We start from the raw sequence: 13,807 nt of genomic DNA on the forward strand, positions 1-13,807 counted from the left end.
CCCAGGAGACTCCTGGAATGTCTGTTAGAAATATCCCCAGGTACTTAAGTCCGCCTCTCGCTTCCTGCAGTGCCCCGGCCCAGGGCCCCAGGTCTCGGCGCTCCCCAAGCACCCACAGCTGTGATTTGCGTACGTTCAGGCGAAGGCCCGACACCTCCCCGAAGACACGCATGATGTCGAGGACTCGTGGTCCAGATCTGTTCAGGTCCGTGAGGAAGAAGAGGACATCATCGGCGTACAGTGCAAGTCTGTCGGAGGGTCCCCCAGTCCACTCAATGCCCCGCATCTGTGCATCGATTCGGACCCACGCCGCCATGGGCTCCATGGCTAGGGCAAAGAGATACGGTGAAAGGGGGCAACCCTGTCTGGTGCCTCTACCGATGGGAAATGGAGCCGATGTTGCCCCAGCCACTCTCACCGACGCCGTGAGATCAGTATACAACAAATGAATATAGGATAGGAAGCGGGGCCCTAGATTCAATCGGGACAAAAGGGCCCGGAGGTAGACCCAGCTCACGGAGTCAAAGGCCCTGTCAATGTCGGCCAGTAAAAGGGCCGCTGGTATCCCCGCTGTCCGGACTGCCTCCAGCACCACCTGCGCACGCCGGATATTGTGGCGCGTCGCCCTGTGGGGCATAAATCCGGCCTGATCCGGGTGCACGAGCGCCGCAATGTATGGGAGAAGGCGATTAGCTAACGCCTTTGCAAGAATTTTGGCTTCAGTATTTAGTAGCGATATCGGTCGGTAGGACTCAGGTCGGTCCGGAGGCCTCCCTGGTTTGCAGAAGACCACTATTTCAGCATGCCGCCAGTCCCTCGGGAGTCGGCCACAATCCCTGGCTTCTTCCAACGCTCTACCATAGTAGGAGCCCAGTTGGAGGTGAAAGGTCTTAAAGAATTCACAGGGAAAACCGTTGGGCCCGGGGGCCTTGCCCGTGTTCAGTTCTCCGAGGGCCGTACCCAGTTCCTCCGCCGATAGGGGGAGGTCCAGGGCATCTCGCTCCTCGTCTGAGAGCGATCGTGGCGGGAGATCAGCCAGGAACGTATCCACGTCGCTTGGCGAAAGAAGTTCCCGAGGGGCGTACTGGGCCTCGTAGTACCGCGCAAATGCGGCCGCCAGGGCCGATGGGGTAGTGATGGACCCACCCGACTCATCTCGCAGACAAGGCAGAGATTGCGCGTGAAAAGTGCTTTGGCATAGTCTATAGAGCATCGAGCTGGACTTGTCACCCCACTGATATATCCGACTCTGAGTCGCCAACCACAACTGGCGAGCCTCGTCTAACTGCAAGGAGGCATAGGACTGTTGCAGCAATAGAAGGCGTCTCACATCTTCTTCACTCCCGTCAGCACCGCATCTATGTTCTTGGTCCCTAACACGCTCGGCCGCCTGAACCAAGTCCTCCCTACGCTGCCTGCGGTCAGCCGCACACCAGGCAATGTCCACGCCACGTAGCGTGGGCTTCAAGGCCTCCCAGAGGGTCACGGCATCAATATCAGGGTGGTCATTATCACTCCAGTAATGCGCAATTGCCTCTCTCATATGAGACCGATAGGGTTCTCGCACCTATTGTATTGTTTTGACAACTTTTTAAATAGGTTACATTTTTATCGAATGTTCATGTTTGCTTTTAATTGTTGCACTGTGATTTTTGTGTTGCTTTTATGATAACCTTTTTATCGAAATAAAGCCTTTTGACTTGACTTGACTTGATATTGCATCACAGCAGCCCGCCTTATGAAGGCACACGGTTAGAAACTGCCAGGGTCCCTGCCTTATCATAAATCACACGCTACCAATGATGACCCCTTAGTTGCTAACTATACATTTAGCCCACCCCGTCCCTACTTGACAAATCGTCAAGTGTGTGTCCTGAGTTGGACCAATGGGATCACTGTGCTCGCTGCAGCCCGCCCAGGCATACTGCGCAGCTGCAGTGATTTTCAACGGATGTCATGAAGCGAGCAGCGTGTTGCGCAGCAGGCCCCTGATGAAGTAAAACTAAAAGGCTGTCCCAGTAAGTAGTGATTTAACATGATGCTGCTGGTAGTAGTGTGTGACCAGGACCTCCGGGTGTGAGCTGTACACGGGCAGCCCCTCCTGCCCCCCTCTCCCTCGTGGCATAAACATTTCGCTTTAAGTTTAACACGTCCATGACACATCTTTGGGCCCCGTTACGAGATCAGGGGCAGTTCCCAAGGACACTTCAGCAGCTGAAAGCAGCGAAATGTTCAGATGAAAGTAATGGAAGAAAGGAGTAAATCAGGTGCTGAAATCTTGCCCCCCTTGTAATTCCTCATTTCAGCGAGGTACGTACACCCCTGCTATCAGCAACTTTGGGAGGAGTGGGGCGCGGAGAGGGAATAGCATTCCTGGTAACTGGGCACCATATATGCATAAGTGGCGTAGTCTGTAGGAGCTCCGTTTTAAACCTCACTCCAGTTTTAGTTTATGTATTCTATAAAGTGGGTGAACAAAGACTAATGTTATGTATTTATCTGATAGCACGAGACAGGCGCAAGAGTGACTCTAATTTCACTTACACTTTGAGGCCTCACTCATGCCTGTCAAACTTCGATGAATTCCAGAAACACACTGAAGTGTTTACTGTGGCTGGAAGTCAACATGATCCCCACAAGGCGTGTGAATTCCTGGTATCATCTCTTGCTAACCTGCAGTCTAGTGACATTTGAGTGAAATCAGTACCATCGCCACAAGTTAAAACCCAAATCGTGAAACAAGCAAAACTTGTATGGTATTCCGAACATCGAGCTGAGCTAAAACAAAAAAAAACAGAAAAAAAGAGGAAGCACATGTGGATGAAGCTCAGTATGTAGAATAACGTAGCACAAAAATATCTAATCTTCCTCTTAGCCTCGAATGAATGCGCAAATCAATTAGGAATAATGTTTAGTCTGTTTCCTTCTGCTATGTTCGACCTCCTGGCTGTGCTTAATATGAGCTGGCTGAACAACAGCACCTAATCATTAATTTTTGGTGAGCACAGGTTGATTAAGTGATTCGCCCAGAATCACAGGATGTTGAGTCCAGGCAGAGGCTCGAACCTGATTCCCCAGCCCCAAATTCGGCAGCTCTGGCCATTACGCCACTTCCCCCATCCCACTTGTAGGGTTTGTTGGCAATGTGTTAGGCAGTGCTGATAGGAGAAATTGGCCGGTCGAAACTGCTTTCTGATGAGAGCCCCGGCACTTCTTTTTTTACAAATTAACTACTGGACTGCTGCCACTACTTCCATGTTGCCCCCCCCCCCCCCCAAGCTTATCGGCTATTTCCCCTGGGTGGGATGCGTGGTGCGATGCAGGCATTTTCCCTCTATTGGCTGGCCTCCTCGAGCAGATTATCTGCTTGCTTGCCCATAGACCGCTGCTTCGGGGTGTCTCTGCGCGCTGTGCTTGGTGCTACATCTCTGCTCGCTACGCTTCCGGTGGAGAGTGCGGTGTGAGCTTGCCTCTGTCTCATACTTGGGACGGCTCTACCCCCGGCAGTAGTGCAGAAGCACCAAGTCTAGGAGTGACCTCTCGCTCTACTCCCCACCTCCTGGCGGCGGTGCCAGCTCCCTGCAGCTCCAGCTGATAAGATCAGGGCCGAGTGGAGCTCCTGTGGAGAGCTTAGCAGTAAGGCAGGGTGCAGAACAAGGCACCCCGGACACCTCGCCACACCACCCCGGTGCAGAGGGGTTCGTCTGCCGCTGCCACCCTCACTCTTCTTCTGCACCGCTTCCTTCACTTTACCAATACCTTTACTTTAGCTTGATCTGGTCACTCCTCCACCTGTACCCACCTGTGTCTGCTCCATATCCGCCCTCCACCTATGTGCCTACGTTCCTCACCCTGTACTCTCTCTACTCCATGCGCACCCTCGCTCCACCTGAGTCCCCTCACCAGCACATTTGTCTACTACACCTGTATTCCTGCTCCACCCAAACAACCCCTTCCACCACGTACCTTCCCGCTTCTCAATGTCTGCCCTAGCCTCTACACCGCCTCTCTCCCTAATTGACCTGTTCCCGCCCACCGGCACTCTCCCCTACTCCTGCACACTCCACCCCTCTATCACTCCACCTGCACACTCCACCCTTCCATCCCTCCACCCTGTCATATCGTTATGCCTGACCCTGCATAAAGACAGGGCAGGCAATGGGGAAGGGGGGGGAACGGAAGCGGAAACACGGGGAACGGGGAATGGCAGTACGTGTGTGGCAGCGAGATAATAAAGACGTGCCACCATACGCTCCCGACTCCTGTGTCTCATTTAGGGGTTAGCGACACTGGCGACGAAGGTGAGATTTCTAAACACCCACGGCAACCTGGCACAGCCCCAGCCGTCCGTGTACGGCCTTCGACCAGCGAGTCTGCAGCCAGTCGCCTGACGACGCGGAAGGGCGCGAGAACAGAAACGCTCAGCGCGTCGCGTCGGGTGCTGCCGAGGGAGTGTGAGCCCGCGCAAGGACGCCTCAAGAAACAAAGCTCGTGGCAACGGCTGAGAATGTCACAGAGCCCTCATTGGAACTGGGAGTGATTTGGTGGGATTTGTGTCCCAAAACGGCACGAAACAGATAAAAGCGCCGGTGACGACCCTAGCCTGCCGAGTGGACACGAGAACACCGGGGTGAGTCCTGAACTTTGCAATACTCACCAGATGCATGTAGCTGGTGGATGGAGGGGCATTGAGGCATAAAGAGAGGAAACCAGGCCCAAACACATTGCAGTGTGTCCCGAAAGGCGGCCATTTTGAGGTCAGGCATTGACCATAGACACCCCATGACTTCTGAGAGGCGGCCATTTTAAAGTCAGGCGCGGCCAAAGTCATACTCTTCAAATTGCCCCGAAGAAGTGAAAACAAGAAGAAAACACTCAAAGACATCACATATCAAGCAAGAGGAGCCAACCAGGTGACGCAAACAAATCGAAATGTCTGTCACCAGCTCTACAGGTGCCTCAGGAGGAGCGGCGGCTCCAGGCAACCCACCAGGCCCAGCAGCTCCAGGCCAACCAGTGCCAGTCCCCCAAGCATACATGGGAATATCATACTTACGGCCACCAGAACCCTTAGAACTGACGTCTGGCAACAGCATGGGACCCAAATGGAAGAGTTGGGCCGAAGATTTTGAAGACTTCATGACCGGGTCTCAAGTGCATGACCCCAAGCAGAAGCTAATAGCCCTACGAAACCTAGTGGGTAAGGACATTGCGCAAATCATCAAAGAATTGCCAAACGCAGCCACTGCCTCTTATGACGATGTGAAGGGAGCCCTTGACAGAAGATTTCTACACAAACGCAATTTAGACTATGAACGATATACGTTCAACTTAGCCTCCCAAGAGAAAGAAGAGCGCATGTGTGATTTCATCGTGCGCATCAGAAGACTAGCGCATCACTGTGAGTTCGACAACTTAACCACTGAAGACGCCCTGCGGCTCCGCATAATTGAAGGCTGCCAATCTGAGTCTCTACGCCGGCGGCTGCTTAAGAAACACTACACCCTAGAGGAAATTGAAGAACTAACGAGAATCAACGACCAAGCAGAAGATCACGCAAAGAAAATGGAGTCCCACAAGATCGAGCGGAAGGAACAAGCATTCAGGATGCTAGCACGCAAAGAAATTAAACATCGGTAGGACTCTCACAGCTCAAGTAAGCCAACTCGCTCCACGACCTCCAAGAGAACATCATCCCGACATGAGTCACTACACTCAAAACCCAGCAAACACACATCAACATGCTACAGATGTGGTCGAGATTACCCTCATTCAGGACAGTGCCCAGCCATTGGCCAACGATGTCATCGCTGTGGAAGGGAGAATCACTTCGAGTCGGTCTGTCAGACCCGACGATCAGGGCGAAGTTCCTCCAAAACTAGACCTACCACACGCCATCATGCCCAGGCAGTAAAAGGAAGGGAAGACCGCTCTTCTAGTTCTTCCAGGTCCAGCGTCCGGTCAGTGAGCTCGTGTCGATCACAAAGATCAACATCCAGCGAGTCCTTGTCCCACACACCTGTGTCACAAGACAGCGATGAATATATCTGCATGGTGTCAGACCCAGATCGACTGAAGAAGTACCCAAAACTGGACATCCGAATAGGGGATCACCCGGCCAAGTTCGTCCTCGACTCAGGAGCATCCTTGAACTACATCTGCGCACTTGAGTACCAGAGCATGAAACCACGACCCAAACTGGAACCGGCAGCTGTTCGCGTATTCACATGGATGTCGAGAAAACCGCTGCCATGCTTAGGGCGTTTCCACACCACCCTGTCATTTAAGGACCGGACAATCCCAGCCTATGTCCATGTCGTCGAAGGCCCAGACCTAGCCGACTGCCTGCTCAGCTTGCCAACGGCTGAAAGATTAAAGCTCGTGGAACTTCTCTACATGACCGAAGATGCTCCCGACATCGTTGCAAAATTCCCGAACCTCTTCAAAGGACTTGGTAAACTCAACCGTTTTAAGGTAAAACTGCACATTGATGAGCGTGTGACCCCGATAGCTCAACATCACAGAAAGGTGCCCTTTCATTTGCAGCAGGCTGTAGATGATGAGCTTCAAGATCTCCTAAAGACAGACATCATCGAGCGCACATCAGCACCGACTCCGTGGGTGTCGCCGGTCGTGGTGGTCCCCAAAAAAGGACAGGACAATAAGGTTCGTCTATGTGTGGAGATGTGAGCACCCAAAACTGCTATCGAGCGGGAACGACACCCGGGGCCACACATCAGCGACATGATTGCCCGCCTCAACCACGGTATTCTCAAAACTCGACCTTAACAAAGGCTATCACCAGCTGGAGCTCCACGAAAAATCGCGCTACATCATGACGTTTACAACACATCAAGGCCTTTTTCGCTACAAGCGCCTGAACTTTGGCATTTCTTCGGCCGCCGAAATTTTCCAAGAGGCCATTCGGCGAGTCATCCAAGGAATTCCCAATGCTTTTAACTACAGCGACGATTTACTAGTCTTCGGAAAGGACCAGACTGAACATGATACTGCTCTAGACAGGGTATGCCATGCCTTGCTGAACGCCAACTTAACCCTAAATGCAGACAAATGCGAGTTTCATAAGTCCACTTTGAAGTTCTACGGTCACATCATTTCCAGAGACGGCATGAAACCGGACCCAGAGAAAGTGTCTGCCCTGGCTGACACCCCGACGCCTCAAGATGTTGGTGACCTCCGCTCATTCCTCGGAATGGCGAGTTACTGCGCACGCTACATCCGGGATTACGCCACCATCAGCCATCCCCCTCAGGGAGCTCACCAGGCAAGGCCAGCCATTCACGTGGACTACTGCATGTGAACATGCCTTCCAAGAAATCAAACAGGCTGTCAGTTCGGCCATCAATCTTGCCTACTTTGATGCCAGAAAGAGAACGGAAATCACAGTTGATGCCAGCCCCGTGGGTCTTGGCGCCATCTTGGCGCAGTATTAGGAGGACTCGGACCAACGCCACATCATCGCCTACGCCAGCCGCAGCCTCACTGCTACCGAAAAAAAATATTCCCAGCCAGAGAAAGAAAGTCTGGCAGTGGTGTGGGCGTGCGAATATTTTCATTGTTTTGTGTACGGAAAGCACTTCACCATCGTCACGGATCACCAAGCCCTTGTCACCATTTTCGGCAACCCCAAAGCCAAGATGCCCCCGCGCATTGAACGATAGGGCCTGCGTCTCCAGGACTACATCTACTCCATTGTCCACAAACCGGGGAAAGCGGAAAATCCGGCTGACTATATGTCCCGGCACCCTCAACCGCTCACAGGCGTGGCACACTCCATGGCAGAGGAATACATTCACTTTGTCATTGACACCGCCTGTCCACCTACAGTCCCACTGGAAGCCATCCGGGACGCTTCCGCCCACGACTCAATCCTGCAAGATGTCATGGACCGCGTACGCAATAATTCCTGGCGCTACGTGAGGGACTCTCCCCAGGACTCCAGCCAGACTGTTCGTGACCTAATAGCGTTCAAACATGTTCAGGATGAGCTCTCAATCAGTGACGACGGTCTACTCCTGAGAGGGGGGAGGATTGTGATCCCACAAGGACTACGACAAGGAGTGATCAACCTCGCTCATGAAGGCCACAGAGGCATAAGTGCCACGAAGAAGGCGTTACGGGAACGTGTCTGGTTCCCCACACTAGACCAAATGGTAGAGACCACCCTTAAAGACTGTGTACCGTGCCAACTAGTGAGTCGCGAAGAACCACCCGCTCCCCTTCAAATGTCAGAACTGCCAGAAGGGGTATGGCAGCAAGTCGCCATTGACTTCTTTGGTCCTCTGAAATCAGGCCAGTACATTGTCGTCGTCTTGGACGAATACTCCCGATTTCCATTCGCACACCTAGTGTCATCTACCAGAGCGGCCACAGTGATCCCAGTTCTCGACGAGATCTTTGCAGCATGGGGCATCCCGCTGCGAGTCAAATCTGACAATGGGCCCCCATTCAACGGCCAGGAATTTGCAGAATTCGCAAAGCACCTCAACTTCAAACACCAGAAAATCACACCATTGTGTCCCCAAGCCAATGGTATGGTAGAACGCTTCATGGGGACCCTGAAAAAGGCAGTCCAGCAAGCAGAACTAGCTCATCGGGACATCCAGCAAGCCTTGAACGAAGTACTACGGGCATATCGCACCACGCCGCACAACACCACTAATCAATGCCCAGCCACTGTGATGCTGGGAAGAATTCCCCGCACCCGACTACCCACGCTGGACCGGACACTCCAGCCGCAAACTGCAAGTGTCGATCATGACACACTGGTCAAAATAAACCATGAGAAGAAACTACAAATGAAAACGTATGCGGACCGGCGCAGACAGGCCAAACACACTGACATCCAAGAAGGAGACTGGGTAAAGGTCCAGCGTGACCGAAGGACAAAAGCGGACAGTCGATACCTTGCTCATCCCCTTAAAGTCAGCAGACGGAAAGGAACTATGATCACAGCCGAAGCTGACCACAAACGGATCACTAGAAACATCTCACACTTCAAGAAGTGCAACTCCAACAACAACTATGAGATCCAGCCACATGAAGCCTCCACCGATTCATCAAGCCAAAGTGGAAACAGCGACCGAGATCGCCACAGCCCAGCGAGATCTGATGACCTCACGGACCTCCGCACCAGGACGCCGGAACGATCTGGCCGCCCCAAGAGACAAGTGAGAAGACCAACGCGTCTCATTGAAGAGATCTGAGAGACAGTAAGACTTTGTACAAAAGGGGGAGGTGTCATATCGTTATGCCTGACCCTGCATAAAGACAGGGCAGGCAATGGGGAAGGGGCGGGAACGGAAGCGGAAACACGGGGAACGGGGAATGGCAGTACGTGTGTGGCAGCGAGATAATAAAGACGTGCCACCATACGCTCCCGACTCCTGTGCCTCATTTAGGAGTTAGCGACACACCCCTCCACCTGCACCCCTCCATCTCTGCACCTGCTTCCTTCTGCCTCCCAACAAGTGAATTCCCTCTACTCCACCTGTAACCCTGCTCCGTCTGAAGCCCCTCTTCTCCTCCACCTGCACACTCCACCCCTCCACCTGTTCCCTTCTGCCTTCAAACAGGCACATCCTCTACTCCACCAGGAACCCTCCTCCACCTGAAGCCCCTCCTCTCTACCAGCTCCCGCTCCACTCCTGCAGCACCAGTTACCCTCACCTTAGCTCTGCTCCCTCCACTGTTCTTCTCTCTCTTTGCCCACCTAGTTTCCCTCCTCTCCATCTGCACTGCGATACTTTCTCTCCAGCTGCCTCCATTCGCCCTTACCCTTGGCCTCCCACTCAGCCCTCACCTCGCCTCACTCTTCACCCCCTCCCTCCAACCGCACATCACAGCTCTCTACCGGTGTACATCCATACCCCCTCTCTTTATCTACATCACTCCACACGACGTGTACACACACTCTCCTGTGATCTCCCTCTGGTCACACTTTCTTCACGTCATTACCTTTCTCCCCGGCGAGGACCCTCCCCCCCCACACACACATACCTCCCTGCCTCTTTGTCACCGCCCCCTGTCAGTCTCCACATCGCTGGCTCCCTATCGCTTTACTTTCACTTATCTCACCCTTTATCCTGCCATCTGTCCATCCGTCCACCCAACGAACCATATGGATACAGCCATCCATCCACCCGTCCATCTGCCTGCCCATCCGTCTGCCCGTTCTCTCTTCCATCTGTACCTTCTTCTGTCCGTCCATTCATGTGCAACTTTCCACCCATCCATTTGTCTGTACATCTATCCGCCTGTCTGTCTTTCTCTCTTTCCATTGATTCATCCACCTGTCCGTCCCTCCTACCATCCATCCATATCTCTTTATTTTGCTCTGGCTAATCATTCGTCTGTCTCTGCCAGTGTATACATGTTGATCAACGGTTCATATGTATGCTGTTTGCCCGTTCTATATGCATATCTATACTACTTCGTTCTGCAGCCCCCCTTTTCTGATGTGCAATCGCTCTTCGTTATTTCTCCGGTTCTTCTTCTCCCCAGTCCCTCTCCCTGGCATGTCTGAGTTCATGCCCCCCTACCCCCTCCTCAGTGTCAGTTGCCTGTCCGGGTCTCTTGCAGCGCTTGCACCAATATTTGCTTCCACAAATAGCGCTATATGGTGTCTGTGCATATCTCGGCGCACAAGCATACCTTCCAGACTCTCATCACACTCACAGTCAGAGAGAGATCCCGGGGCACACACCACTCACAGGCACTAATTCATCTAAATTCTGATGGTGCATAATTGCTAATATATACTGTATACTTTTTAGAAAAGAACAACATTATAAAAAAGTATATCATTTACAATACTAATAGCTCTAAACATTGTCACTGGGAGACCTATTGCATTGTAAATGCTTGTTATTAACAGTACTTGCTTCATCTCTTACTTCTTCAATTAGCTTGATAAGCTTTACACTATGTTTCACATTCAAGACATATTTACTTCTTTCTCTTTTCAGGTAAGGCTCCTTAACTGCGTGTTGTATAACCTTTGGATTTACCTTCATTCTTCCTTCTCCTTTATATTGCTCATCAGAAGATCGTTTTGAAGTTTAGAAGTTTCAAGTTTCATGAACTTATTTTCCTCCACATTTAAAAGAGGCAGATTGTTGATGGCTCATGCCTTTTATGTGTTGCTATTGAACTATTCGGGAACCTTTTAATATTTTGATGTATGCGGCTGTTTGGACTGCATTAAAAGAATTATGCACAATGTCAACCTTCTTGTCTTAAATGAAATCCAGATTCTCTAGTCTTGGTAATATAGGAATCAAAATTTTGATTCTATATTTGCAGACTTCTATTGATATGTTTTCCTACTAACATGTTTTGTAGCGTGCTTTGTTTCTCTCCTGGCATGTGTTGTAGAATGCTTTTATTTCTCCTGGCATGTATTGTAGGATGCTTAGATTTCTCTTATTTATTATTATTTTTCATTTTGTCATCAGGAGAAGTTATACTAGATTACGGTGTCTTTTACTGTAGGTATGCAAGTTTCCCGTACCTGGGAATGTTGACTGAAACTTTCTGGTATGTTTTGGGATTGCCTGAGGAAGTGTGATCCTCCAACTGTGCGAAAATCTTTGTGCGTGAAATTATCACTTTTATTACTGTCATGTAGGTTTGATTGTGTTATTGGTGCGCAAGTTTCTTGTGCAAGAGAATTTGATTGCGTTTTCTGCTACATTATAAGACTTCCAATGACAGTGTGCTTTTTCCACCTGTGCACAGATTCTTGTGCATGGAATCCTCACTTGTTTATTGTCATGTTGGTCTTATTTTTTGAGGTGTTGATACACTGGTAGTGTGTAGCTCATCCATCCCTTACTTTTACTATTAGTTAACTCACTTGTGGGGTGGAGTTCACCCATTTATTTTTACTGCTTGTTGATACCCTAAAGGGATGTAGTTCACGCTGATACACTAGTAGGGTGTAGTTCACCCATTCATTGTTTTTCACTAGATGCCCTTCTTCAGGGATGATGTGTTGGTTGTAAGCCACCCATTGCTTGCTTTTCAGGTTTAGTGGTTTTCGTTTGCGTGTGAGAGTTGGAGAGTCCAGTGTGGTGTACTGTTTTGGGAGTACCTTGTTTTGTTTTTGAAGTTGTGTCTTTTACTTTTATTGTTGGTTTTCTGTGTTATATCCTATTTTCATGCTAGTCTGGCTAGCTGGTGTGTTGTGGTGGTAACTAGGAGCGTCATGTTTTGTTCGTTTGTATCTGCTTGGTGTGTGCGTCATAATTGGTACGTATGTGGAGGGGATATATGTATTTTCCCATGTTTCCTTCCTTATTTGGATGTTATTTTTGGACTGTTTTGTTCCAGCTTCAGCCCTTTTAGTTTGCAAGATTTACCTTTAATTAAGAGCATCTTTGCCATCTTGCATTTCTTGTTATTTTCACTTACTCTGCAAATGGGGAGATGTGTGTCACTTTTGGTATGTATAATGCAATGTTTACATCTTACAATATTTTCTTTGCATTTTATCTTATGTATTGTTTATGCATATCCTATGATGAAATGCGTCATGTTCCAACTTATGCAATGTTTCCATCGGGCATATTGCAGCATTTCCGATGCATGTTCTCTTTTGAAATGCGTTGTGTTCTTTTGTGGTATGCGTGTTTTCATTATGCGATTGCAGCATTTTTACATGCAAGTTTCTTTATGTAATTGCTAAGCTTCCTTCTTCTATTCACAATATTATATGTGTTCTGTAAAGGGAGAAGATGTGTTGTATCTGGTTTATTGTATAATGCACCTTTCCTGTTTCTCTGCCGTAGCTGCTCAGCCAGTGTGAATGTGCTATGTGGAATGTTGGTGTGCATGGTGATGTAATGGAATGTGAGGATGCTTGTGATGTGGAGTGTCAGTTGGAGTATGGGCAGAGCAGCATGAAAGGCTGCTCCAGATGTGGTTAATTACCAGTTGCGGCTCGCACAACTCGCGGGCGGTGAGCCAGGTGGGGGGTACGCGCAGGAGAGTTTAAAAAAAAGATTAAAAACGTACCTTACCGGGTCCAACACACAGGCCTCTGCTCCAGGCTAGGTCTCGCGCCCTCGTTTTCCTAGAACAGAAAGCATGCATCATCCCTCTCCTCCCCTAAGCCGATCACAATACTGCAATGACAGCATTGTGATTGGTGCAGACAACACCCAACCGGGTGCATATAGGGAGGCCATTTTGCAGCCTACATGGAGAAAATGTAGAGTGAGCAAGACTGGTTTGGTCGGCTCCAGAGGGCCAACCAAACAGTCAGGGCCCACAACAGTGGGCAAAGCACTCCTCCTCAACCCGCCTACCTGCCCACCCCCAACCAGGCACACCCTCCCGCCTGCCCCCAAACAGGCCTACCCTGCATTCAGCTTTCTTGCAGCGAGAAGCAGAAACATAAAATGGTATTTAAAATACAATTTTATGTTTCTGCTTTTCGCACTGTGAGAAAGCAGTGGGCGACGCTCCTCCGCCCTAATGGAGGAGCCGCCCCTGCTAATTACAAGTGTACTACAGAACTTGCTTGAAGACCATCTTAATATCTAAGAACAATAAATCTTTCAGCAATAACCTAACCTCGGCTACTGGATCGCCTTTTTTCATCATAACATACCGCCTTAGGGTTTACAGAAAATAAGCTATTGCAAGAAGGTATATCGATGGAAATCATTTTTACAGTTCGCATCTTTAGACGTACATTGTTTCTGTTATACAGTAATATTAAACGCGGTGCATGACTATGCAATATTTTCAGAATAATACCAACAAGGTGGAAACGAAAAAT

General features: G+C 50.0%; 1 long non-coding RNA gene across 1 annotated transcript; it reads left to right on the plus strand.

Annotated features, from left to right (window-relative positions):
* The first annotated feature begins 1,948 nt into the window (after nt 1-1,948).
* LOC144791204 (uncharacterized) lies at nt 1,949-11,242 on the plus strand. Its single transcript, XR_013602328.1, has 2 exons — nt 1,949-2,018; nt 10,989-11,242. It is a non-coding gene; the product is annotated as an uncharacterized LOC144791204 (long non-coding RNA).
* Nucleotides 11,243-13,807: the final 2,565 nt, after the last annotated feature.

The sequence above is a fragment of the Lissotriton helveticus genome, chromosome 11 (assembly GCF_964261635.1).
Source record: "Lissotriton helveticus chromosome 11, aLisHel1.1, whole genome shotgun sequence".
Lineage (NCBI taxonomy): Eukaryota > Metazoa > Chordata > Amphibia > Caudata > Salamandridae > Lissotriton > Lissotriton helveticus.